The following is a 27,085-nucleotide window of genomic DNA, read 5'->3' on the forward strand; positions in this document are numbered from 1 at the left end:
ATGTACCCACAAATATTAAAAATTAAAAAACAAATAAACCATAGGAGGCTTAGAATGAGTTGTATACCTGCACCTTTTCCTTTTTGTCTAGCATGACACCTTCAGGCAGGAGCAACCCAATGAGACTCTTTTATTTTAACAGTGTACATTTGAATGTCCTGTGGTACCCAGTTCCCTTTCCATCCACCATCATCTACAAGTTCCTCCTTATCTATTCCAAATTCCTAATGCTTCCATCTTCTCTCATTCTCTTCTCTGTTACTTCCCACAAGGTCAATGAAGCAAAGCTGATAACCATTTTCTGTAAAACGACATTTTCTACGCTTGAGGAGAATCATTAAATCATACTCCATTCTTCCATTCTTACACACTGAGATAAATACTCCTCATATTTGTGAGTTTCCTACTTCCTTATATTTCTCCTCAGAGACAGGCTCCCGGGAGCCTGGATGGGAGCCTGGATGGGAGCATCCCTTCTGGATGGGAGCACACTGTAGGAAAAGGCATTGTTTGCCAGGAGCTTCGAATCTGGTGTTCCAGAAAGTGGGAAATAGGTTCAACTTGTGTTTCTACTACTTACTCACTGATAATCTTACTTACTGATAATCTTACTAACTGATAATCTTACTCACTGATAATCTTGGGACAAGTGGCCTTTGAGTCTCAGTCTCTCCATCTGATTATTGGGTGTCCTAATATTTACGAGAAGTGCTGACGATGAGCAGATGCTCACTGATTCCCTCCCCAATCCCTGCTCCCCAATCCAGAAACCTGCTGACTCTCCTCCTCCCTTGGAAAGTGTCCCTTGGAGAACGCTATGATGGAATTCTACTTACTTGGATGATTAAGGTATTGCTTAGACACTGTATTTTTGAAAATTAATGAAGCAAGATAATAATACCTAGTATTGATACAGTCTTTGGTCTGTTATCTTAATGATGCTTTATGAAGCTACTATAAAACTGTTAAGTAAGATTACTGAAAATTAATTAATATTTATTATACTCCTGGAAGCAAAGCAGAGCCTTTATAAATCAGGTATGGCGAACTGAAGAAAATTCTTCCTGAATTTGCAGGATCCAGTGGCACTGAGGCTGTTGACTTGTAGCTAAATTAACCCTCAATTTTATCCAATACTGCTGAAATCAGCAGGGATCCTCAAATGAGAAACCTGGCAAGAACTAAGGACTAAGAAGAAATAACTCAGAATTCACTCAGGACCCAAAATCCATTGGAAAGTACGGTACTTCAGATAATGCCTGCAAAATGACAATAACTGTCCTTTTCCCTTTTATTTCCCTTTCTTTTAACTTTGTCACTGGCATCCTAATTTGTTGGCCTCTCATTAGTACAAACCCATTCTTTCAGGGGAAAGGAGAGGAGGGGGTGGTCAGTGGCAAGGAGGGAATGACAGATGCGAAAAATGCTGGACTCAGAGTGGCTCTGACTTAGCAAACTTTCATTTTGTGCTGCAGCCATACTCTGTTTACCTGTCCCTGTTTTAAACTGGGTGGCCTGGTGGTATCTGTAATCTGGTGACTTGATAAATGAACAGAGACTTCTCAAAAGAAGACATACACATGGCCAACAAGCATATGAAAATATGCTCAATATCACTAATTATTAGAGAAATGCAAATCAAAACCACCATGAGATACACCTCATACCAGTCAGAATGGCTATACTAAAAAGTCAGAAAATAACAGATGTTGACGAGGTTGCAGAGAAAAGGGAATGCTTATCCGCTGCTGGTAGGAATGAAAATTAGTTCAGCCACTGTGGAAAGCGATTTGGAGATTTCTCAAAGAACTTAAAAGAGAACTATCATTTGACCCAGCAATCCCATTCCTGGGTATACACCCAAAGGAATTTAAATCATTCTACAAAAAAGACACATGCACTTATATATTCATCATAGCACTATTCACAATAGCAAAGACGTGAATCAGCCTAGATGCATATCAACGGTGGACTGGATAAAGAAAATGCGGCACATATATGCCATGGAATACTATGCAGCCATAAAAAAGAACAAAATCCTGTCTGTCCTTTGCAGCAACATGGATGCAGCTGGAGGCCATTATCCTAAACAAATTAACGCAAGAGTAGAAAACCAAATACTGCATGTTCTCACTTATAAGTGAGAGCTAACCACTAAGTACGTATGGACACAAAGTGGGGAACAATAGACATCAGGGCCTACTTGAAGGTGGAGTGTGGGAGGAGAGTAAGATAAAAAAACTCCCTATCAGGGCTGGGCAAGGTGGCTCACGCATGTAATCCCAGCAGTTTGGGTGGCCGAGGTGGGCACATCACCTAAAATCAGGAGTTCAAAACTAGCCTGGCCAACATGGTGAAACCCTGTCTCTACTAAAAATACAAAAATTAGCTGGGCATGGTGGTGGGCGCCTGTAGTCTCAGCTACTCAGGAGACCGAGGCACAAGAATCACTTGCATCCAGGAAGCAGAGGTTGCAGTGAGCTGAGATCGTGCCACCGCACTCCAGCCTGGGAGACAGAGCAAGACTCCATCTCAAACAAACAAACAAACTACCTATCGGGTACTATGCTCATTACCTTGGTGACGAAATCATTTGTACACAAAACACCTAAGACACGCAATTTACTCATGTAACAAACCTGCACACGCACACTCGAACCTAGAATAAAAGTTGAAAAAGGAAAGATAAATGGTTTAGTGTGATAATTGTATTGGGCTACTTTTTTTTAAGAAGTCCTTATTTTTCAGAGATACATGTGGACATTCATATAAGTGAAACCATATGATATCTGGAATTTTATTTAAAAGACTCCAGAGAAGATAAGTAGAATTAAAATTAATGAATGGAGACTCGATGAAAGAAGAATGACACAGTGTGCATGATGGTAGATGCTAGAAGATGGGTACCAGAGGGTTTATGACACTGTGCTCTCTGCTTCTGTGTATGTTTGAAAATTTTCACAATAAAAAGTAAAATAAAAAAATAAATGAGTAATCATAGTTGGTGTCTGTACATGCTTTAATTTACACTATCTTGTAGAGATGGCTTCGATGAAGTGTAAATCTGCTTTACACATGGCCTCTCCCTTATGTGTCATTGCAGATGTTCTGTTTGAGTTTCTTTCAGAATTGGCCTACATGTGATTCTCTAATGGAATATCTTGACCAATGCAGGGGGAGAGAGGTGGGTTACTACTTTATATCTAAAAGCCTACCCTAGGCCCTGACTAGGGGTGTGTGTGTGTGTGTGTGTACTCACGTGCACACATAAGTCATATATAAATATTTGCATAGTACCATATGTACAAACCATATTTCTAGGGTTTGTTTAGAGGTTGGGACTTAACGACAGTGTGTTGTAGGGGAAGGAATCTGACAGTCAGTAGAACAGCCATGAGGGTGAATCTTGGCTCTAATGCTTACTAGGTATATCATGTTGGGAAATTATTGTGAACTCTTAAAACCTCAGTTTCCTCATCTTTAAAATGAGAGCGATAATGAGCCGAGCAGGGTGGTGCACACTTATAGTCTCACTACTCAGGAAACTGAGGCAGGAGGATTGCTTGAACCCAGGAAGTTGAGGCTGCAGTGAGCCATGATCATGATACTGCACTCCAGCCTGGACAACAGAGTGAGACACTGTCTTAAAAACAAAACAAAACAAAAAACAAACAGCAATAACAACAACAAAAACCAGGGCCAGGCACAGTGGCTCATGGTTGTAGTCCCAGCACTTTGGGAGGCCAAGGTAAGGGGATCACTTGAGCCCAGGAGTTCGAGACCAGTCTGGGTAACATGATAAAACCTTGTCCCTACAAAAAATACAAAAATTAGCCAGGCATGGTGGTGCGCACCTGCAGTCCCAGCTACTCTGGAGGCTGAGGTGGGAGGATTGCTTGAGCTCAGGAGGCCAAGGTTGCAGTAAGCCATGATCAGGCCGCTGCACTCCAGCTTAAGTGACACACACAGAGAGAGAAAGAACCTGTCTCAAAAAATAAAATAAAATAACAACAACAACACAGTAACACCCCCAGGAAACAGCGAGAGTTGGCAAGCATGTGGGGAAACTGGAGCCCCGTGCATTGGTGGTGGGAATGCCGAATGGTGCAGCTGCAAAGTGGAACAGAGGTTACCAGGGACTAGGGGGAGGTGGAGGAACAGATGCTTTTTGATGTGTCAGAGTTTCTGTTTGGGATGATGAAGAGTTCTGGAGATGGATACTGGTGCTGGCTGCATAACAACGTCAATGTACTTCATGCCACGGAACGGTGCACATAAATATGCTTTAAACGGAGTATGTTTCAAATGTTTTACCAGAATAAAAAATTTTTTTTTCCAAGCTTTTCTTCCTGTCTTAGCTACTTTGAAACTACTGTCTTTTAAATATCAAATTTCAAAGTCACCCAGCTCAGAAGGCACGGTTGACAAACTCACTTTGGAGCCGAGGAATCCAAGTTCTCGTCTTATGTTCCCCACTTACTGGCAGTGTGATCTTGGTCATGTCACCTCCTCCTTTCCCTAAGGAGGGTGTGAAATGCTTTTCCCAGTGAGTTGCTCAGCTGAGGTCACTCTGACTTTAAAGCATAACTATGAATTCGAGTTTTCTTATCTATGTCCCTGCCATAATATGACATACCCCCCCATTCCATACCTTTTTAGAAAGGGTTGCTTTTATGTTTGGTTTCGTGGGGGCGGTGGGAGCTTTTGCATCGTGTTGCGTTGTGTTTTCCCTCACTTTGCATGGTGTGGTCACACCCTGACTGCAACTAGGGTTCTTTTCACCCTTCACTGTTATTGACTCTTGAAATTTCTCAGTTAATTGCGTATTTTGCATGCGCGTCAATCAAAATGCAACCCTTCACCTGTGCCATATTTTCAGACAATCCTCAGATCTGTCTGGTTTTCTTCTGAGAAATGTGTAATTCACCGGCCACCCCATGCGACGGTTGTGTTACCCTCCTCTCCTCTCCTACCAGAATGTCCCGTCTGCCTTAACGGGGACCTTCTCCACGACAGATCCCTCTTCGTCCTTGGTAAAGGAACATTTGCTCATTTCTTGGTAGCTTTTCCTCCATATCTGCCACTGCCCTGGAACTAAACATTCTTCCAACTCTGTGACCGTGTGCTGTGCACTCAGCCTTTCCTTCCCTTCACCAGCCAACCTGTTACTCTGCCTCCAGCTGCCTCTGCTCAAGAGCTTTCCCCTTACGTATCTAAGTAAGAAGTTGGGAATTTAATAATGTTTCCATTTTCTTCTTTTTCTAATGATACTGCAGCATGAAAACCATCTAATTCCAAAGAAAACTGAATTTCATGATGGTTCTTCTCCATTGTTGGACAAACTTCATGGTCTTGTCATCATCTTGGCATTTAATCACGTCGGCCTCACTGTCCTGCAAGGCGATTCCCGTCTCTGCCTTGCCTTTCGTTGGCTGTAGTCTCTGGCAGCCTTCAGGGTGCGGTGGGTTTGAACGTGGTGGTCTGCCGCTCTCTAGACAGGGAGGCGGTTCAGCACAGTGGCTCAAAATGCATCTCCAAGCCCTACGTGCATGTTGGACACTACATCGACCTCTTGCCAGAGGGTCATTAGCTCTGTGAACTTGGGCAGGTAACTCAACTTTCATGTTCCCTGGTCTGTAACATGAAGGGGTCTTTACAGTGTCTAACTCACTGCAGAAACTGCCATGCTAATGCACCATGGCGCTTACCACATATGGCCATCATTCCGGGTCTGGACTATGGGGTCCGCCTGGGCAGGAGCTTGCCTTCCCTGCCTTGTCACCACCGTGTCACTGGGCCCAGCACCCTGGCTGGCGGTTAAAGTCATGCGTGAATGGAAGCAGGCCGGAGGATCAGGACAGAGGATGCTTTATGTTACCCCGTGTGCCCTGGGAGATGCCAGCACCAACTCTCAGGTCTTCCCCATATGACCACTCTCCTCCCTGTGGTTGGCTGGGCTCCTCAGCCTCGTGCCCACACTAGAACATAGACACCCTCCCTTTCCAACCTCCTCCCTTTGGTCCGGGCACATTCTCCATAGTCAGAGACTTCTCACATTTCTTCTCAACTTGGATGCCCTCATACTTTTCTCTTGCCTCATACGGAAAAAAACGCGCCTTGTCCTGCCTAAACCCCAACCCCGTCCCCTGTCCAGGCTCACAAAGTACTTTTCTTTCACCTTTTCTATACCCCTTGGCCTCTCTCCAGGAAAGGCAAATTGTGATCTGCCTGCCTTTGCTTACGGTTTTTGGGAACCACGTCAGCCTTTCTAATGAAAGCCCAGTGCATTGTTATAATCTGATACTAATAACACTGGGCTCCCAGTCTTGGAAGGAAGCATTTTCCCATTTGAAAACATGTCTTAGCTGCTGCCTTGCCTGATGTACTGGAGTGCGGGCTCTTGTGCCAGGCAGCCTGGGTTTGAATCCACCTCTCCTACTTCCTAGCTGGGTAACCATGGGTAAGTTACTTAACCTCTCTGTGCCTCATCTGTACAATGGGGACAAAAGCTTCAACATCTCACAGAGTTGTCCTGAGGATTAAATGACATAATGCTTGCAAAAAGCTTAGTGCTTTGAAAGTACTAATGCTTCTGGTACATATGTTTGTTATCATCCTACTTACAAGTGGCCATCCTTTTCATGTTTTCTTGTTTCTGCCTTTTGCTTGGCTGGAAATCCCAAGGAGAAGTTGTCTGGGGCGGAGCTCCCTTCCGGGTCCTGCCCTGGTCTTGTCCACATTCCTCCTCCCCATCCCGCCTTTGCTGTCCTGGCATCTCTTAGGTGCTGGACACACTAGATGATAGGGAGTTAGGAAATGCCTGCTCCAGCATCAATGGGAGGTGTAGCAATTCCATTAAAATGCACACTTTTTGTTTCTGTGCCTCCAACAACTACCACCTTCCGTTTCTCCACAAACACTTACGACTTGTTTCCCGTGGGTCTGTCACAGGGCAGGGGCTGGTGAGGCAGACCCTCTCCTGACCCTTGGTAGTGGATGGTGGTGGCAGATACACAAGCAGGACCTCAGAGACCATTATGGGAGAGCAACAGGAGGGCCATGTGTGAGGGGCAGGCATGAGACCACCCTGGGCAGAGGAGGGGAAGCGGTGGCCACAGGGGACCCTGAAGGAAGCGGTGCCAAGGCAGAGCCAGAGATGAGGAGGGTGGGCCAGACAGGGGAAGGGGGTGGCACATTCCAGGCAGAGGGGACAACTTGAGCTAAAGAATTCTCTGTATGAGGCAAGAGAAAAGTATGAGGGCATCCAAGTTGGGAAGGAATGTGAGAAGTCTGACTATGAAGAATGTGCCCGGTCCGAAGGGAGGAGGTTGGAAAGGGAGGGTGTCTATGTTCTAGTGTGGGCACAAGGGTGAGGAGCCCAGCCAGCCACATGGGGCAGAGTGGTCATACGGAGAAGGCCTGAGAGTTGGTGCTGGCATCTCCCGGGGCATGTGGGGTAACATAAAGCATCCTCAGGCCGGAAATGATCGGAGGTGAGCCAGAAGTAAAGGCAGTTGAGCATCATTGGAGAGTAAAGGGACAATTGCAGAATGGCGCGAGGCAGACAGAAGTCGATCAAATACCAGCTCTATTGTGGATGAAAGCCTGCTGGAGGACATAGCTTGACCCTCAGCCAACGGCCCCAAAGAAAACTTACCTCCCCACGCTGCAGGCCTCATCCTTGGGGGTGGCAGCTTCCTTGGGAGAGGAACCTGCCCCAGTGGGTGCCCTTCTGTCCTTCCCTGTGTGTGGGTAGCACAGAGCTCATTCTGCCCCCTGCCACCCAGCGTGCGGCTATTTAAACACTGGGAATTCTTGCTTGCCCTTTTCTACCCTGGCTACCAGAATCTTGGCTGCAGCAGTCCACTGCTGTGTATTAGGCAGATGTGGATAATGCTAGTTGGACTAATTTACGATTCAGAACGGCATGAAGAAAACCAAAGGATGCACTGAGGTATTGTCAAGGCATCTCAGACTCTTGACCCTTCCCTGTGACCAGGTCCCCTTTCCACATGGCCTGTGCCAGTAAACTGGTGCACCAGCCACCCCTCTGCACAAGCAAAGAACTTCAGAGCCATCCTTGATATTTCCGCTCCCATCCATCCACTACCAAGCTCTGCCCATTCAGCCCCTAAATGTCTCCCCAATCCATCTACATCTTCCTGCTAACCCCAAATCCAAGCTGCCATCATCCACCATTTCATTCCTGGACTCCTAAGAAAACCTCCCAACTAGGCTGCCCACCTCCAACCTTGACCTCTCTCAACCCATTTTCCAGCCAAAGCCTGGGGGACTGTTTTCAAAATGGAAATCTGATCACGTCTCCACCCACCACCCATCCCTTCTCTGGCTTCCCACGGTGGTTAGGATCAAGATCTGAATGCTCACCAGGACTGGTGGGCCTTGTGTGATTCCCCTCTTCCCACCTCCCCACAGCCACTGGGTCCCACCCAGCCTTCCCTACCCCTCACGCTCCCCCGACTCCTCCTGGGTCTTTGCACATCTACCTGGGATGTTCTGCACCCACTTCAGGCCTCTGAAGCATCCTCCGGAGCTCAGCTCACAGGAAACCCCCTCAGGGCAGCCTTCCCTGCCCTCAAGCCTAGGTGGAGTTCTGGGTTAGAAGTTCTTAGAGCTCCCTGTTCCTTTCCAGCCCTTACCACGGTTTGTTGGTCTTAGTTTCTGCAATCATTCTCTCTTTCACAAGACCACGGGTTCCCTGAGGAGTGTTTTGGCTCACTCTTATCTCTCCATGGCCTATGATAGTAGTAGAAATGCAATATAAATTAATGAATTCTTCATTATTAATTTAGAAGCCATCAGCAGAGTCCTACCAATGGGCTTCTTCAGTGTGGAATTGTATGCCAAATTCCTATAAAAATTTAAAGCATTTTTTAACTAAAATTTGGGGAGAAATGTCATAATGAGAGGTACGAGGGGGGCTACATTTTGCATATATTTGCAGAAGTGGAGAAATATGTAGAATGACATTCGCTGGAAAAACTCCCAGACTATTAATATTAACCCAAGGTTAATACTAAAAGCCAGTTCCTCAGGGAGTTGTACTGAACTGTAAAGAAATACACCAGGGTGTGACATTGCTTCAGAGACACTGAGCTTTTCATGACTTCGGGAGAAGGAACAGCAACTTCCCAAGCAGGAAAGAGTAAGACAGACAATGTGTTTTCAGCAACTGCTCTAGCAAATTCATTTTCAGTTATAAGATGGTGCAATACCGACATGGAATTCATCGTATCTGTCATTAGGGTGCTAATGAGAAAACATCACACACATATCACCTGAAAGCTGCAATTGAAAGAATCACTGTATCACTGGAAGAAGCTAGAAATGGAGTAATCAACATCAACAAAATCTATTGTTCCCAGGTTGCAAAATTGAGGGATTATTTCTACTGCAAGTCAGAATGAAACCTGTTTGCATTTGTCAGCAAAATGATCACATTTTACACCATTAACATTTGGCAAGACAGAGCACCATCCATTAGCTAATCTGCAGATGCCCCAACCACAGATTCAGGAAAACAAAGAGCAGCACAGAGCTGTCTTGTCTGCACCAAGCCAAAGCGATGAGCTAAACCTGCATCTTGGTTACGACTCAGGTAAGGTGGGTGAAATGGAATGGTTCATTAAAACCATTCAGGAGCTGGTGGTTGCTGGAAAAGATGTCACTAGGATGCATTGAACATCAGGAGGCACTCAGGCTAAGACACGCATGGGGTGGCCAGGAAAGGCTTAAGACATAGCAGTAAAAAAAATAAACACCCCCCATTAAATTATGGTCCCCAGGATGGCGAACTGGTATTCACGTTTTTGGTTCCAACGTCCTCTCTTGAGCTCCCAGTGCTGACTGCTGTGCTGGGACCCATGCCATGGAGAGTCAAGGGAGGAGTGGGACCCTGTCCCTTCTTCTCTGTCTTGGTTTTCTCCTGGGTATGTGGCCTGAGTCCTCTAGTTTTAATCCTTGGCAGAATCCAGGAAATGGCTTTCCCAGCATAACCTGTTCCTAACTCCCAGCTCTCCTTCCTGGCTTAAAACTAATTAGTCTAGGACCAAGAATTCACAGGTACCAGCCAGCCCCTGGCTACTGGACATTCTCCCCAGAGCAACCAGCCTTCACAAGATGTGGCAAAACAAAACTCGTCTGTATGGGAACTGATGTAGCTCAGCAATGGGCAGTGAAGCCCCGAGAGCCTAGAGGGTGCTCCTAACCACTGCTGGAGATCATCCGACATATTCACCTATAATGTCAAGATTAAACACTAGCAATTGACCCCCAAATTTGTCTTGATAAATGGATTTCTGGAATTTTATAAATATGAATCCAAGAAAATATTTTAAAGTATAAACACTGTAAGATGTATTCAGAGAGAACCGTAATTCAGTATTTGTCCTAGCACATAACAGGTGCTCAAGCATTTATTGAAGGAATGAGTGAGTGAATCCTGACCCCAAGAACAGACATGCCGCCATGGAGTCAAGTGAGGTAATCCATCTTCACACTCAACGTGTCTTTCTTGGCAGAAATGTGGCAAAGACAAGTCTACACTAAGCAAATAAATAGGGATCTGGGGGCAGAGCTGCCACAGATATCTGTTTTATGCATAAGATTAGCGATTGTGGAAACTGAGAACCAACGACATAAACTTCCCTTCGTCAGCCAATAGGACCTTTTAATATGTACTAGCAGGACAGCGTACGGTGGTGAGAGTGAGGCTAACGCCATACCGGAACCTTCTACCCCAGAAAACCACACTAATGCGCTCTGTCAGTGCGACGGCAGAGCTACGATGAGCCGCCAGAGTGACCTGAGCTCTAGATGATGGCAACGCTATTTTGCATTTCTGGAATGCTTTGGAAATGTACTAGCCATTATTTCACTTGCACACACATTATCTCTGGGAAGAGAGTGGGGCAGATACCGTCCTGTGTTGTAAAGGTGGGAAACTGAAGCTCCAAGAAGCTATACGGTTTGCCTTTGGCAGGCTAGGGCACAGGGTGAGTAGGACAGGAGCACCATAGCTGCTGTCAACTCCATCTACACCCAGCCGGACATCCAGTTCCACCACGACACCAAATTCTTCCCACCTCTGGCCACTTGTTTGTGCTGTTCCTTCTGCTTAGAAAGGAACACTTCCCCACCTCCACCTTCGTCCTCCTGTTCTCTAGGCAGAGCCCTTCACGCTGTACTTCACATCTCAGCTTAGACAGGTGTTTCACAGAGCCCTCCCCAGGTCACCCCATCCGAATACGTCACACTATTCATGTCCTTCTCGGAGCTTATCACAGTGTGCAATTACATATTTATCTCTGTGTGTATTTTTCTGTGTCTGCCCATCTCAGTGGCCTTAAACTGCATGAGGGCAGAGACCTTTTCTGGGGTGTTCCCTGCTGTCACCTAGTTCATTGTCCGCATCATCCGCACCCCCCCGGGCCTGTGATGAAGCTCTGGCTCTAAGCCCCAAACCCAGCCTTCCAGACTCTGCCAACTCCAGCTCGCCGCCGCGAGCTGCTCCCCAGAGGGGGCGCTAGAGGGAGACCGGGCAGGCGGCAGGAGGAGCCAGAAGAAACTTTTCCTTTCCTTTTGCTGGCTCTCCTGCTGGGGTTTTCCCAGCAACGTTTTTGCTTTTTCCCTAATAGTTTCTAGGTTTTCTCCTCTCCTCTCTCCCAGCAACGTTTTTGCTTTTTCCCTAATACTTTCTAGGTTTTCTCCTCTCCTCTCCTCTCCCCTCCCCTCCCCTCCCTTTCCCTCCCCTCTCCTCCCCTCCCCTTCCCTTCCCTTCCCTCCCCTTCTCTCCTCTTGTTTTCTTTTCTCTTCTTTTCTTTTCACATTTCTAGAAGTTCTCATTGTGCTCCCTCAGGGCTCAGAGGTCTGAGTCTTGTCTCTGTGGGGTCTCTCCTCCAAGGGTCCAGGTTATATAGTATAATAACAATATAGCATAGTAGAGAATAAAAATGGTATAGCACACAACACAACAATAAGGTGATACAGAATCATCTCAGTGTTTCCCAACCCTGGCTGGATGGCGGCTGCTTCCTGGCAGTTACGTTCCTTAACTTTTTCTGTTCCCCAATGTTTGTTTAAGCAGTTTCTTGCATTACATTCTATTAAAAAAAAAAAAAAAAGGTTCTGTTTCCCCAACAGGACCCCTGCTGATACAACCACCGTATTAACTGTGGTCATGGTTAACACTGACTGTGGATTCAATTCCACTCCGGTGTTTCACATGAATCACCTCACTGTCCCAACCCTGTGAGGTAGGTACAACCACTACCCTCAAAAGAAATGAAGGAACAGAGAGATTCAGTAAGTTGCCTAAGACTTCGCAGCTACTGAACAGCAAAGCCGGGACACATGTGAATGAATCCATGAGTCACCCAACGGAGGAAGGAGCCCTTTTGCACTGCCTAGAAGCCACGTGGACAAGTGTGCGGCACAGCGGTGCGCCAGGGCCTTTCCCTGAGTTCTTTTCAAGGGCTTAGAAGCTCTTCAGTGCGCTTGGGTCTCCAATCTGGATATTTCTCAGGGTGCTCTTTGGCTCCTTCTCAGAGGTACGCCTTTCCCTGCATCTCAGCACGGCCTCTACCTTCAGCCCATGGGTTCATCAACCAGCACGAGAAGGGGATGACGGTCTGGGAGGACCACAGGCCTTGGCCTGGGAAGGCCTCAGGCTGACACCACGGTGATGTGTGCGTCCATCCCATAACCCCCCGTGCTGCTTTCTTTGGCTTCACAAGCCCCAAGGAGCCACCAGGAAAGATGCTTATTGGGGATATGATTTAGAGAGATGAAACTTCAGCATGTTGGCGAATGCCTAACCCTTAAGTGAAGCTATGATTTTGGAGTAACGGTTATTAGAACTGACGTGATGTGCTCTGTCTGAGGGTGCTCTGGAATCCAAGAGGCTTTCCTCTACTCTGCAAGATAATGACTTCAATTCACTCACACGGATGTTTAATTTTATAACATTGCCATTGGGCCCAGAAAAAAAACTCCCTCCAGAGCCCATTATTAACATCCCGAAAATGGAAAGCATAATCTCAGAACAAAGAGCGAGAATAATATTTTGCCAGGGTTTTATTTTTGCGTTGTGAAGGAGGAACTCTATGCCGTTATTCCCCCTTTTTCTTCCTGCCTTTTCATTTGGAGTTGAGTGCACTAGAACGAAAATGCCTCAGCCACAAAGGCAACTAGCTTGCGCGACAGGGAGGAGGGTGGGACGCTTCATTCCATCACAATCTTGAGTTCAGTGATTATGCCCTTGGTAAAGAGGGGATGTCGGCCACCTGCAAAGGGGAGGCCTGTCTCCAAGGAGACCCCTGCCTCCTGCACCTTGCCTAATTGCTCCTCTGTGGTGGTTTGGACCCTGGATTGCCCCCCATCCATTCTACCTCTTGCATCCGCAAGCTCAGAATTTAGCATCTCTCGATGACTCCCTCAGATAATCAGCCCTCTTCACACACTGCACTCTAGGCCATCGCTGGATCAATGCTCTAACCACACCTTCCCATTCTCCAGACCTTCAGGCTGGCAAATGGTTTTGGACTCAGTTCCTCAGCCCTCAGCCTGAGAATTTGGATCAGGCCTATTCCCGGGCCTGGATAACCTGGCTCACACATCATCCTGAAAATGGAGGAAATGACAGTGGCTTTCCCCTTGCCCAATTCCCTCATTAACTGCGTTGACTCGGTGCCAGCATAACCCATGCACATTGATTTGCACATCTTCGTGGATGTGCAAGTCACATCCACGTGTTGGGCCTCCTATGCCACGTCTTACTCTGTGAGTGTGAGGGTTTGGTGTTCTCTCCAGAAGCCACGGCCGCTTGGAGCAAGGCAGGGGGACTTGACACATCACTCACCTGAAGCAACCTGGGCCAGGCGGTTTGTCTTGAAGTGATTAAATAAAACGTGATTTTATTCGTAAGTGATGATAATAAAGTGGTTTATAAAATACATGTATTTATTTATCAGTACAGAAAGTCGCATTTTGAGATTTATTCAGAAACATGTTTTAAAACTATAATCCGGAAATGCAATTTAAATTTTAAACAAATACACTAAGCGGTGCAATTTGAACAATGCGACGATGTAGTAAATCTGGATGTGGAAGACTTTCCTTGGAGGCAGAGTCCAGGAGAAAGAACAGGGCTGACCCGGCTAGGAGCCAGCGCACTAATGCAGACGCTCGTTTTAATTACCCCTTCTGCGTTCTATACGATACGTTAGGTGCTGAGTTAGACAGTACCCTCCGGAGAACTCCCCTCCCTCCTCGCCAGCCTCCTCCCACCTCCCACTCTCCCCTCCCCACCGCCTCCTCCACACACACTTCAAGCTTTATTTCACCCACTTAATGCACTCTGCTCTGTGTTCAGGTACTTAAAATCTCCCATTACTATCACTCTGGCTCTTTTACGGCTTTTTTTATTTGCTCAATCATTTCACAGTCCAGTTGTTCTTTTCGGTCAGGTGGACTATAAAATACTCCGATAACAAGTTCACACTAGGAGCCGATGGCAGCCTCAATCTGTAATGACCGCAGACCCTTCCGTTACTGGTGTGTTCCAAATCAACACATTCGCCATGCTGCCCACACTGCTCCTACCCAAAGAACAGATTTTCCTTACGCTTCTGATGGCTGCTCCGAGAAGATCTCCTTTCACGCTCACGATTTTTCTTTTAAATAATCAAGCCTTTTTCACCCTTGCTCCTTAATTACCTGTCTTCTCTAAGGGTATTTTAATCTATTGCTATGCATTTAGTATTATTTCTCTCTACGTTAGCATCCATAAATATGAAATAAAATCAGTCTCTGTGGAAAGTCTTCTTTGGTGTGCTACCTTCCTCTGTATTTTCAGGGCACACCTTTACAGGCTCTGTACCCAGAGGGGAAGGACACTGGCTGAGGGTGTCACCCCTTCAGTCAAACTGCCTGTGGGCTCACCCCATGCTACCACTTAGCTCTTCTGTGACTTTGAGCCTGTCTGAGCCATTTCATCGGTGATATGGCAATCATAACAGTTCCTCCCCACTCCCTCGGGAGTTATCCTGAGGATAAAATGAGATATTGGCTCTTCCTATGTGGGTTAGAATGGGGTGCTTCTCTCCCTGAGGAGAGAGAGGATCTCGTACAAGAGCATGGTGCCTTTCCTGTTTGGCTTGTCCCAATCTCAAGAAAGAATTGTCCAGCCAAAGTTTAAAACCCACTGTTGCTGCTGCCTGCTCTGAGACCAAACCTGCAGGAGCCAAAGCCAGCTTGCCCTGAGCAGTCAGCCTCTGCAGAAAACAAGGTGGGCATTTGATATGGTTTGGCTCTGTCCCCACCCAAATCTCATCTTGAATTGTAGCTCCCATGATTCCCACGTGTTGTGGGAGGGACCTGGGGGAAGGTAATTGAATCATGGGGCTGGTTTCCCCCATACTCTTCTTGTGGCAGTGAATAAGTCTCATGAGATCTGATGGTTTTATAAGGGGAAATCCCTTTCACTTGGCTCTCGTTCTCTCTTGTTTGCCACCATGTAAGATGTGCCTATTGCCTTCTGCCATGATTGTGAGGCCTCCCCAGCCACATGGAACTGTGAGTCCATTAAACTCTTTTTATTGATAAATTACCCAGTCTTGGATATGTCTTTATCAGCAGTGTGAGAACAGACCTTAGTCTGCTAAATTAGTAGTAAGCATTGCTTACCAATTCAGATCCAAGACAACTTTTAGGCTTGCATCAACCCCATAACGATTCAACTTTTCCCTTCAGTCTATTGATCCAAATTCTTCAGAGTTTATTTTCCACAAACATATGCATGACTTACAATATCATTGATTAGAGCTTGGTATCAACTGGGCCAAATTCAAGAGTATTAGTTTTGCTATTTTGAAAAATAATAATTTACTACATATTAACTGTATGCCAGGCTAAGCGTAAGGTGCTCAACAAGTACTGTTAGCCTCTAAAGTCCTTTGATGTGGGCATAATTTTCATCCACTTTATAGGTAAGAAAACTGAGGCTGAGAGAGGCTAAAAGTCTTTAAGTTCATGCAGGTAGGAAGTAAGTGGCAGACGGGATGCAAGTCCTGGCTTGCTGGCTGCTACCCTCAGATCTGCTGTCTGGGAGAAGGCTGCGTCTTGCAAGTTCCACCTGTTCCCTTGTGGGCTCCAATAGGCTGGCCCCTCACATCCCACAGCCTCCTGGGGTCCTGGTGCCCGACCACCTCAGGTCAGAACGCACCAGTGGATTAGGGCAAAGTGATGACAGGTCCAGAACATCAGCTCCATGTGTGAAGAATGGAGAATTTATTCCCTGCAATCATTCTTCACATTGAACTCCTGCCATGCTGATGACCAGCTGGCATATAATAAGGCGGTATCTAATGACAGCAGTTCATTCATATCTCATAAATCTTCTTTCACATAAAATTTGAGAACTTTTTGCTCTCAATTTGTCCAGCTAAAAATAATAATCCAAAATTGAAATTCTTCCCTCTTCCATCTTATTTCTCTCCAAGGTATTTTATCCTTTTCTGAATAGAAAGCACCTTGAAAATAAGATAGATGAATGAATTCATCTGGAGAACATGAGATCCACTTATTATCCCAGATAACTATATTTATTTATAATGTTATAATGTACCCTCATCCATTTCTAAAGATTATTTCAGATGACTAATAGTAACAAATATACAAGAACCAAGATCATTAAGACACAAACAAAAACTTAAAGACCACAGATATGGAGGGGAAGGTATGATATTCAGCCAAGTGAGATCCTCAGGTAAACGCTATGTCCAGTGGAGATTAATTATCATCGTAGAAAGCATTGTGTCTGCCACTTGTTACCACACACTCTGTTCCAGTTGCTTCATAGAAACTATTTCATTAAAGCCTCCTGACCCACCTTCAGGCAGGTATTATTGTCCCTGGTTTCGAAATGGATTAGCAATCCGGTGGTTATGACGGTTTGCCAAATGCCCCAGCTTCTGCAGGTCCCCAGCAATTCTGTCGGCCTGTGAGATCACCTTATTCAAGCGACACAAAAATCTATCTCCCAGCCTTCTTGCCCCACCTACATGTCAGGAAGATTCTGTCTCCAGACTTTGCCTCTTAGACCATTGGCTCCCATCCTGTCCCTGTTCTTTGAGGCTAACGCATCCCCTCAGATCCCTTGCTTGTCTTCTCCCCACCCCTCTGGCCTTGCTATTTTCCAGTCCATCACTCTTTCTGGACTAGCCTGATCCAAAGAACCTTTGGCCACAGGGCAGCTCTGCCTCCCACCTCCCTCTCTGAGCAGTGCTACCTCCCAGCACTCAGGCCACCCTCCTGTTGGCCCCCATTGGCCTCCACTCAGACCACCTTCCTGCTGGCTCCTGAGCAGGCCTTGATCTACTCCTTAACTCACTGCCCGGCCATCTCCTGCCAAACCATCCTCTTTCCTTCAGGGGCACCTGCTCTGCACAGTTGCCCCTGAACGATTCGTTTATTGTAAGGGCCCAATAAATAGTGTATTGAATAATAGGTAAATCACTAAGTGATAGAAAGATAAGGGACAACTGGCAGAAGCCATGGGCACATCAGACACCCAAGATCATACTCTATAAGTGCAGAACCTGTCTGTCAGTCACCAAAGCTTGGGCTCTGGCATGCTGTGACTCCTTGAGCTATTCTGTGACCACAAACATGCCAGAATGCTGCAAATACAGTACATTTTCAGGTCACCATCCAGCTTAGATTCCACGAGAATGGCGCCCCCTGAAGTTGTGCAGTGCTACAATCCTGTCCTTCCTCTACCATCTCTACATTTAGCAAAGGCTCCTTAGCAGCAGAAAAGTCTAATCACTGTGATTCCAGAAGGCTGGATACACCCCAGTGCCTACAACAAGGATGTACCTTGCTAAGGCACTGCCAGCCCATCCTTGATGGAAGGCCACGGTGCTTAGAGCAGAACCAAACTTGACTCCTTTCACAAGCTGTGGCAGCTGTCTCTACCCTGGAGAGCAATGATGGAATATTCCATGGGAGTCACACTTGGCTTCCTTATAATGCCCACTCAATAGATTGTTTTGATGGAAACATCACAAATTCATTTTGTGAAAAGCCAATGATATTTGCACCCAGGAATTCAATAATAGGACATGAAACTCTGGGAAAGAAATAATCAAATTGTCCATCCAGAGTGGAGTTAAAATTGTCATAAACATTGATCCTTCATTGCAGGGAACAGAAATAATAAACAGTTGCTGAAATTGCATAGCTGCAGAGATTTCATTCTCTAATTGTCAAAAAGCATTAAACATCAACTGTTTATTTTGCAGCAGAGGAAGCAAAAACAGACTTCAGTGCATCCCTTCACCAGAGGTTGTCCCTAATTGTCATGCATAGATTGCAACAGAGGTTACTGAGAAAAATTGTTTGCATTTATTAATCAAAAGGAGTCAAAGGCACACAAAGATATCATCAAGGCTCCCTTGTGCTAGGGGGAGGCTGACAACTAACATTCCTGATGAAGTGTTTGCAGAGTGTTTGCAATCTGTTCAAAGCCTTTTTCTTTGCAGGTGCAAACCTTTCTATCTGAAACATCAAAGAAACAATTGAAAATTAAACAGAGTAAACATCGCGATACAGGTTTCAATCTTCCATTTTTTAAGACAATGGGAGAGGTATAATTAATTTCAAAGCAATATTTGTGTTCTTTCAAAACTCATTTGTGCACATTAGCATTTCATTAGTTGTGTATTAAGCACTGTTGCTCCTTTTCCCCTTTTTTTGCTCCTTTTGTTTTGTAAAAATTAGAAAGTTGAACTACTCCTGAGATGCCTTTTACTCCAAAGCATCCATGCATAGATAATTATCTTGCTCAGCCTGTTTGATCAGTAGAATAAGTCAGAATTGCTTGGGTAAAGTCAGGCAGCAGAAAATAGATTAAGTGAGAAAGAATTCCTTTCTGGTGATGGTAAGACCTTCAGAAGCAAATGCAGCCTCACTAAATTTTGCTAGTGAATAGTGTATTTTAATATACTCACTGTAGGCACTTTTTAATATGTTAATTTACTTTAATTGCTTCTCTCCATCCCCACTCCATTTAGCTTTGAACTCATCTTTACTCAAGATAAATTAAACAAAAATACAGACAGGATATGCTATTTTGTGTTACATCTGAATGTTAGAAGCATGCTTTTTATATTTTGTTTATGAAACTAGATCTGGTTTTTGGACATTATATTCAACTGGCCAGATTTCCTGCATTATCTGAGTTAGACACTAATAACTTTGTCCCTTAAGGTATATTAATTTTATGCAACCTGGACAGGAGATTGACTTTCTCAAGCAGTATACAAGGTCACTCGTGTTCATACAAATATAACCCCTTATTATGTTCCACAAAATGGCACAGTTTAATATGAATTCTGTAGTCAGTAATAGTTTTTTAGCAAATAGGAGTAATGCCAAATGTTCTCACTTATAAGTGGGAGCTAAATGACGAGAACACATGGACACATAGAGGGAGCAACACACACTGGGGCCCTGTGGAGGGTGGAGGGTGGGCGGAGGGAGAGGATCAGGAAAAATAACTATTGGGTACTAGGCGTAATATGTGAGTGACGAAATAACCTGTACAACAAACCCCCATGACACAAGTTTACCTACGTAACAAACCGCACTTGTATCCCTAAACTTAAAATAAAAATTAAAAAAGAATAGTCCAGGCACAGTGGCTCACCCCTGTAATCCCAGCACTTTGGGAGGCCGAGGTGGGTGGATCACGAGGTCAGGAGTTTCAGACCAGTCTGGCCAACACGTCAAAACCCCATCTCTACTAAAAATACAAAAAATCAGATGTGTGGTAGCACGCACCTGTAGTCCCAGCTGCTTGGGAGGCTGAGGCAGGAGAATCGCTTGAACCCAGAAGGTAGAGGTTGCAGTGAGCAGAGATGGTGCAACTGCACCCCAGCTTGGGCAACAGAGTGAGACTCTGTCTCAAAAAAAAAAGGAGAATAATGCTGGAGATTTTGATTGAAAACATTTATTAAGAGATAAGTCATTCTCTTAATTTGTCCATTATTCAAGTATAATATACACAATTATTCTATTGGCGTTTCAAATCCTTAATTTGCGTAGCTTCAATGGGTGGGGAATATTTGCTAGAGAAAATTCAGCATAGGAGGTTGACTGAACTTTGCCGTGATGATGGGCTGCCTCTGCCCCTCCCCCTGGGAGAGCTGAACTGGATGCTCTCTCTGTGCACAGCAGATGCCACAGGGCAGGTTGTGACCCACCGTCTATCTGATCTGATCAATGCCAACTCCACAAGTATTTATTCAGTGCCCACTCTATGTTCAGCATCAGCGTAGTAACAAGCTATGATGCCATGGAATTCCACAGCATTGAAATATGCTCTTGAATGTCACACCCCTTTTCCCGGCGTAGCACTTCCTTCCAAAACTCAGACTGTTTGAACAATGATTTATTTTTAAATTGCCCTTGACCGTTACAGAGTGTTTGAGAAGTGCTGTAACAGGAAGGCCATACATATTTTATTTAGGTGACTTTAAAGCAATGGTACAGGATTGCTATTGTGTCCCCCACTCGGCACTAAAAATGGTACGAGGAATTAAGATTGCAAATCACTCTACCACGTGTTGTGAAACTAAGAACCATCAAAATAGCCCATAGAGTGCCTGGTGTCGTAGTCACAGTCTCGGAGAGACACAGCCGAGCACATGCAGCTCTTTGACGTCCTCTCTCGCATTTGGAGATGCGTTGTTCTCATCATTCTGACTGTGCACCTCCTCTGCTGGGTCTCCAGTATGGGTGTCCTAAAAAACAGCAGCAGGATTAGCTGGCAACTGGGTAAATTTGTGGTTTAACCTTGTAACCAAGGGGAAAAGAAGAAAGACCTAAGGAATGATGAGTCCACCTTGTCTTTGTTTTCAATCTGATCAGTTTCTTTTGGTTGAAAATGCTAATTAAACCCAAATGGGAATAAGTCAAGATGTTTCAGTCTTCAAGCCAAAGTGAGAAGTTTCTGGCTTCTCTACCTTCTGGGGATGAGCAATGAGTATGAGGATTTTTCTTTTTATAACCAGAAACAAGGTTTGAATTTTCCCAAGAGTGGTACGAAAACATCCTCTATTTTTTCGTTACCCCTGCACTTCCTATGTGATCTCGAATGTCAAGTCCCACATCAAGAAAATCAGCAAAGGCACCTAAGAGTCTTTTTTTTTTTTTTTTCCCACATAGCTCACTTTATCACCCTATTATAACCTCTGGCCATGAGCAATATTAACTTCTCAGATCAGGGAAAGCCAGGGTTCTACAAAATCTCAGAAAAACCTAAAAGCAAAATCTTCGGAAGAGTAATTTTCAGCGCCTGTGGGGCTCTCTTCCGGTGTGTCAACTCCATGTCACCTGTGATTCCTACGCCGGCTCCAGGGATGCTTAGAGCGTCATCTACTATGACGGTGAAACATCTGATGAGGTCACTTGGAAGTGCACCCGTTGAAAACTGACAGCCTCTCTCAGGAAGATAGTCATTAAAGAACACACTGAAGTTCCCAGTAATTTATTTGTTCAAGATGTCCTGGAGGTTGTATTTTGAGGCTGGAGACAGTAGGCAGAGAAGACAACTCTGCAGCTGAAGGAGGCCTGCTCCCTGGAGGGCTCACAGCTGGAAGATATTTACATCCTGGGAAGCTTTCCAGACAATACAGGGTACGTGCTTCATGTGCCCAGTAATGAAGGTTAAGTCTAGGGTAGCTTTGTTTATTTGCGAGGTCAATAATTCCAATGACTTCTTTTCAAAGACTTCCTTCAGAGAGGAGAGAACTGCTCAGAGGTGGAGTTATAGTGTCTCCAGTGAGAAATGGCATGTTCTTTTGAGAGCCTAAGGCCACTTACTGATCAAGAAATACAAATTTCATTTTACACGGAGCACAGGGATGTGAACTGTGATGAAAACCCAAAGTGTGTATAGCCTCCCAAAATTTCATATGGTTAGGGAGACTTGAAAACTCTTAAATTCTGGGGAGATTAAAATGTTCTATTCTGGTCAAACCAAAAGAACACAGGATTATTTGATTCCTTTTTCACAGTTCTACAGTGACTTGCTGTGTGACCAAAGCAGAAAGTATTCAGTCATTCGTTTATTTTATAGGAAATATTTGAGTAAATATGTACTGTGTGGCAAGTCCTGAGCTAATTTCTAGAGGTAAGGAGGAAAATGCACGGTTCTCCTTCCAAGGGGCACACACCTAGTGGGGAGATGAACGTGAAACAATCAAGAAGAGCATTCAATGACAACAAGCTTCAGCTGAGCTTCAGTCAAGGCCTGGACGTGCTGGGCACTGGGGACCCAAGGGGACAAGAGAGGCCATTGCTGGCTTCCTGGGTCACAGGCATCCATCGTAGGACAAGGACATGAGACAGAGGATTAGTGACTGAGTGACGATGTGGCCAGTGCCATGAGCCCATGGAACAGGGCAGTGACCCACGTGCTGGGAGCCGAGGGAAGTGACATCCAGAGCCAGCACAAACAAGGCCATCAGAGAAAGAAACACGTTCAAGAATTCTATTTGTGACACTTTTTAAAAAAGCATCAAACTGGTTATTGTGTGAGAAACCAGAACTTACTGAACGGCTGCACACAGATTGTGTGGTTTAATATTGCCTTTGTGTTTCATCACATTTCACAGAGAGGAGCCATCCCCACTTCAGTGCTTTTGCTTCAAAGTCTCACACTGGTTCTGGGCTGGTCCTAGGTAGGACTTGCTTATTGTATGTCTTGCCCACCCTGCACTAGACGATACACTCCACAGTGAAGGTCTGCTTTGTTTTAGTCACAACCAGGTCCCCAGCCCACAACAGTGCCTGCCTACAGTATGCACCCAAAACGATTTGTTTAATAACAAGTGAGTTCAACAGGAACCTAAATAACTACAAAAACGATAACGGAAATCTCTGCCACCTGGGGAAGGTACAGCACATACACATACATGCCCTGAGACAGAAGAAAAGGTGCTCAGATGTACTTTAGCTCTGAGTTTCAGCTTAGAGCCCATTGTCTAATATAAGGCTTTCAGTGACTCTGCAATGCAGGTACTGGTACTCCCATTCTGCAGATGAGGAACCTGAGGCCCACAGAGGCTGAGTGAGTTGCGTTGGGTCACACAGGGAATAGGAGAAACAGGCACTGGCTCAGGGGTACTGGTCGGTTACGACCCAAGTCCAATTCGGACTTGGGACACAGTACCCAGATATTTGATCGAACATGACTCTGACTTTTTCTGTATAGGTGTTTTTTGGATGAGGTTAACACTTTAATTGGTGGACTCTCAGTAAAGCCAATTGCCCTCCTTAATGTGGCTGGGCCTCGTCCAATCAGTTGAAAGCCTGAATAGCACAAAGTCTGAACCCCCCTGAGCAGGAAGGAATTCTGCCAGCAAATGGCCTCAGGACTCAACTGCAAGTCTTCCCTGCCTAACCTGTCAGATTTTGAACTCTCTTTTGGTTCTGTTTCTCTGGAAAACCCTGACCAATATAATTTCTGAAAGAAAATATGATTTAAATTCCAGCTGATAGGACTTCAAAGTCTATATTCTTGCCACTGGGCCATGGCGCTTCCTAGATAAAAAAGCAGGAAACAGCCATGTTAGGAAGTGAGATATAAAGAAGTGTAGAGGCTCAAATAAGGAGTGAATCCATCAGTCTCTTGCTGCAGTGGCTCAGCCCTTTGGTGGCCACTCTAAGCTGGGTCAAGTTCCAAACAACGGAATTTCTGGGCCACCTGAGGCTAACAGTGACAAGAGAGGGATGATTTCCGGCAGAGGGGCAGGTGGATAAAAAGATCTTGCCCAAACCTGGTATGTTGTAAAACTCCAAATTACAAATTGATGAGATCTGACATCAAGATACCCTACGATTTCCTAGTCCATCTTAGGACCCTAATATTCAGATAAAGCCTGATCCCAAGACAGGCATAAAAGGGCTGTGATAAAATTGTTGTCACTCAATGAGCCTGTGACAATATAGGTAAAAATGCTGAGAAGTTTGGAAAATTTAATCCAATTAGTAGCTTAGGCTCTTAATGTGCTATTATGTCCAAAAATGCTTTCAAATTGCCACGTTTTTAATAGAAAGAAGAAAAACAGGGATATTTTATTAAATATTTATCTTATTAATAAACACAAGATAATCATTGCTTTTTATTTTGAATTAACTTTTCCATTTGGGTTCAATGCACATTTCAAAGACATAGTCTTTTCTCTTGATGTGAGGGGACTTAATTACAGAAGCACAATTGGACTTCTCCTCTGTATGAAAATGAAGCAAATGAAATTGCTTCCCCCCGCCAATGGTTGTTGCTATGAAGACACACAATTGAATATGACAGTTTTCCGCTACCCAAGAATTGTTTTTGGATGAAGTTTGGGGATTATATGCAATTATAGAACAGTAAATTTTCTATGACCATTCATGTTCAAGGACTTATTTTAAAAATAAAACGAAAGGCTAAGTACAGAATAAATGGAACCACGATAACAAATGTCCTTTACACCTCTGTTATATTGGTATAACAAAGATAACAAAGATAGAGTTGTAGCAGAAATCAGTACACTGTAAGCTAATTCCGTCCATGGGAAAACCATGTCCACACAGCATGACATCTTTTTATATCTCCTTTCCTATGCCCTAAATATTCACTGTTCTTCCTCTATATGTAGCTCTTTCTTCTTTACTATGTGGCCAGAAACCGTGAAAGCTGAGGAATATGGCGTCGGGCTGATTGGAACCAGCAGCCCCCGGGGCTGAATGATTGCTGCTGCCTCCTCGCCCACTCCCCTGGTTCCTGGCAGTTAGATCTGCAGATGGTTTCCCCCAACGAGAACCAAGGCTCAGGAACGTTGCCCGAAGCCTTGCAGACTGTGCACTCTATAGTGGTTAGGGGGTGGGGTGGGAGGGAGAGGTGGACGAAATTCACCCAGCTTGCAGTGCAAATGGAGGCCCTGGAGTTGCACCGTGTGGTGGCATGCCTCACTTTCCAAACCTCCCTGCTAGAGGTAGGGTATGTGCAGCCCCCATTTCCTGGTCTCTAGGACCCACCTTGCAGCTCCTTGCCTCCACTGACCCCATGGTACTAAGGGTCCTTCCTGGTTCCCAGCCCTAGAGCCCTTTGCACCTGGGTTGAACTCTGGATTCCTGCAGCTCTTAAGCCAAGGCACCCTTTCCCCCAGTCACTTTGGTTGGCTCAGGGTCTCTCATCTGGCTTCTCAGTTTTCCCTACATGGTTGCAGCTTGTTCCTCCCACTAGGATGGAAGGAAGCCTCGCCCATTTGCCCGGTCTAGCTCTTGCTAAACTCCTTCCACAGGGGTTGCATCCTGCCCTAATCCTCCCTGGGGCTCATGGTCAGATCTTCTGGAACAATGACTGCTGCGCACCAGACATCCGATTCGTCTCTGCTGGTTCCCATCACCCTGGCCGGATACTCAAAGCTCCCAGAATCGGAGCTGGGGTGGTTGCCCCTCAGCCATGCTGTTTGGGGTTGCCAGAAGGTTCCCTTTAAGAATCACCTCTCTCCCCCAGTGATGACTGGGCTCCTTTGACCCGGCTTCCAACTCATTCAAGGAAGCCAGTGTGGCTCCAGCCAATCTGGTATGCTGTCCCATCTCTGACAAGTGTCCCTTGAGAAATATTGCAGGAAATAATTTTTTTTGATCACTACAGGCAATGATCAAAGAAAACTAATTCCACTGTGTTTGTTACAACATCAGTGAAAGAAGTCAAGACTATAGTCTCAGAAGGAGTATAAAGTATGCAATAAAGGCCAATGCATAATTAATGAAGAGCATGTCTCTAACATAGTGCTCTTCAAAACCAAGCACACAATGTATAATTATTCCTCACATCATCACAGGGAGTGGGCAGATGCTAGTTGCCTCTTATAAATAAGGAAATGGGAGAAAAGCCAGACTCTCTTTCCAAAGGAAACCACCACTAGAAAGTAGAATGAATAATTCTGAAACTCAGTTGTGATGCAGTTAAAAATGTCAATATAAATCTCTATTTCACATTTTCACTAATCTGAAATAATCACTGGGCATGTCTGTTTTACAATTACGGTGCCGAGAACCCCAGTACTGCCCCAAGTTCAAACCAGTTTACGAGTTAGAACTTGAGTTATGACAAGAAAACCATTCCAACTTCTTCCAAATGGCAACATGGCCCAGTTGGTAAGAAAGAGCGGAGAACTTTTAACAGTGACCTGTTATTTCTGTTCCAATCCCAGCTCTGCCACTACTTATCTCACACAGCTTCTTTGGAAGGGTTAAGTTAGCTGATGGATAGATTGATAATTGTCAATGTGCGGAGCTTGCAGTGAGCTGAGATCGTGCCATTTCACCCCAGCATGGGCAACACAGTGCGACACTGTCTCAAAAAAATAAATAATAATAATAATTGCCAATGTGTTAACATCTATGCCTGGCATATGCTGAGCATTATATAAATAGTGCTTTTACTCTTACATTATATTCACATTTCATTTTCACCCCAAAGTGGAAGGAGTTACCCAGCTTGATTACCCTTGTTATTGATTGCAATTGATTCAAAAGGTGGTTTTTTTTGTTTGTTTGTTTGTTTTTTTTAATCAAATCTATTCTCAGAGTTAGGTAAGTTGAATACATGTAACAGAATGGTTAAACAAGTTCTAAAAGCAATGGGATATTCTGAAAGAGTCACAGACTCAAATGTCTCCACACAGGTAATAGGAATGTGATAAGTGGCTTGGTATAAAACACTAGGAAAAAAATATTTTAAGCAATATTGGCTAAAAAAGTCACCTTTAGGTGATGTGCAATGGGTGCTAGTTCATGATGAGTTTGTTCTAATATATTTATTGAAACATGTTTAGTATCTTTATCAAGTCACTGCTTCTCTCTCACACTCACAAAGATTTTTAAATAATAAACATACTAAATTGCATTCTTTGTGAAGGCTTTCTTTCATTTTGATATTTCAAAGGGGCCTAAAATGGATTCTAGGTTGCATGTGAGTTTATGGAATCAATCCCCTTATGTTTCA

The sequence above is a fragment of the Mandrillus leucophaeus genome, unplaced genomic scaffold (assembly GCF_000951045.1).
Source record: "Mandrillus leucophaeus isolate KB7577 unplaced genomic scaffold, Mleu.le_1.0 Scaffold299, whole genome shotgun sequence".
NCBI lineage: Eukaryota > Metazoa > Chordata > Mammalia > Primates > Cercopithecidae > Mandrillus > Mandrillus leucophaeus.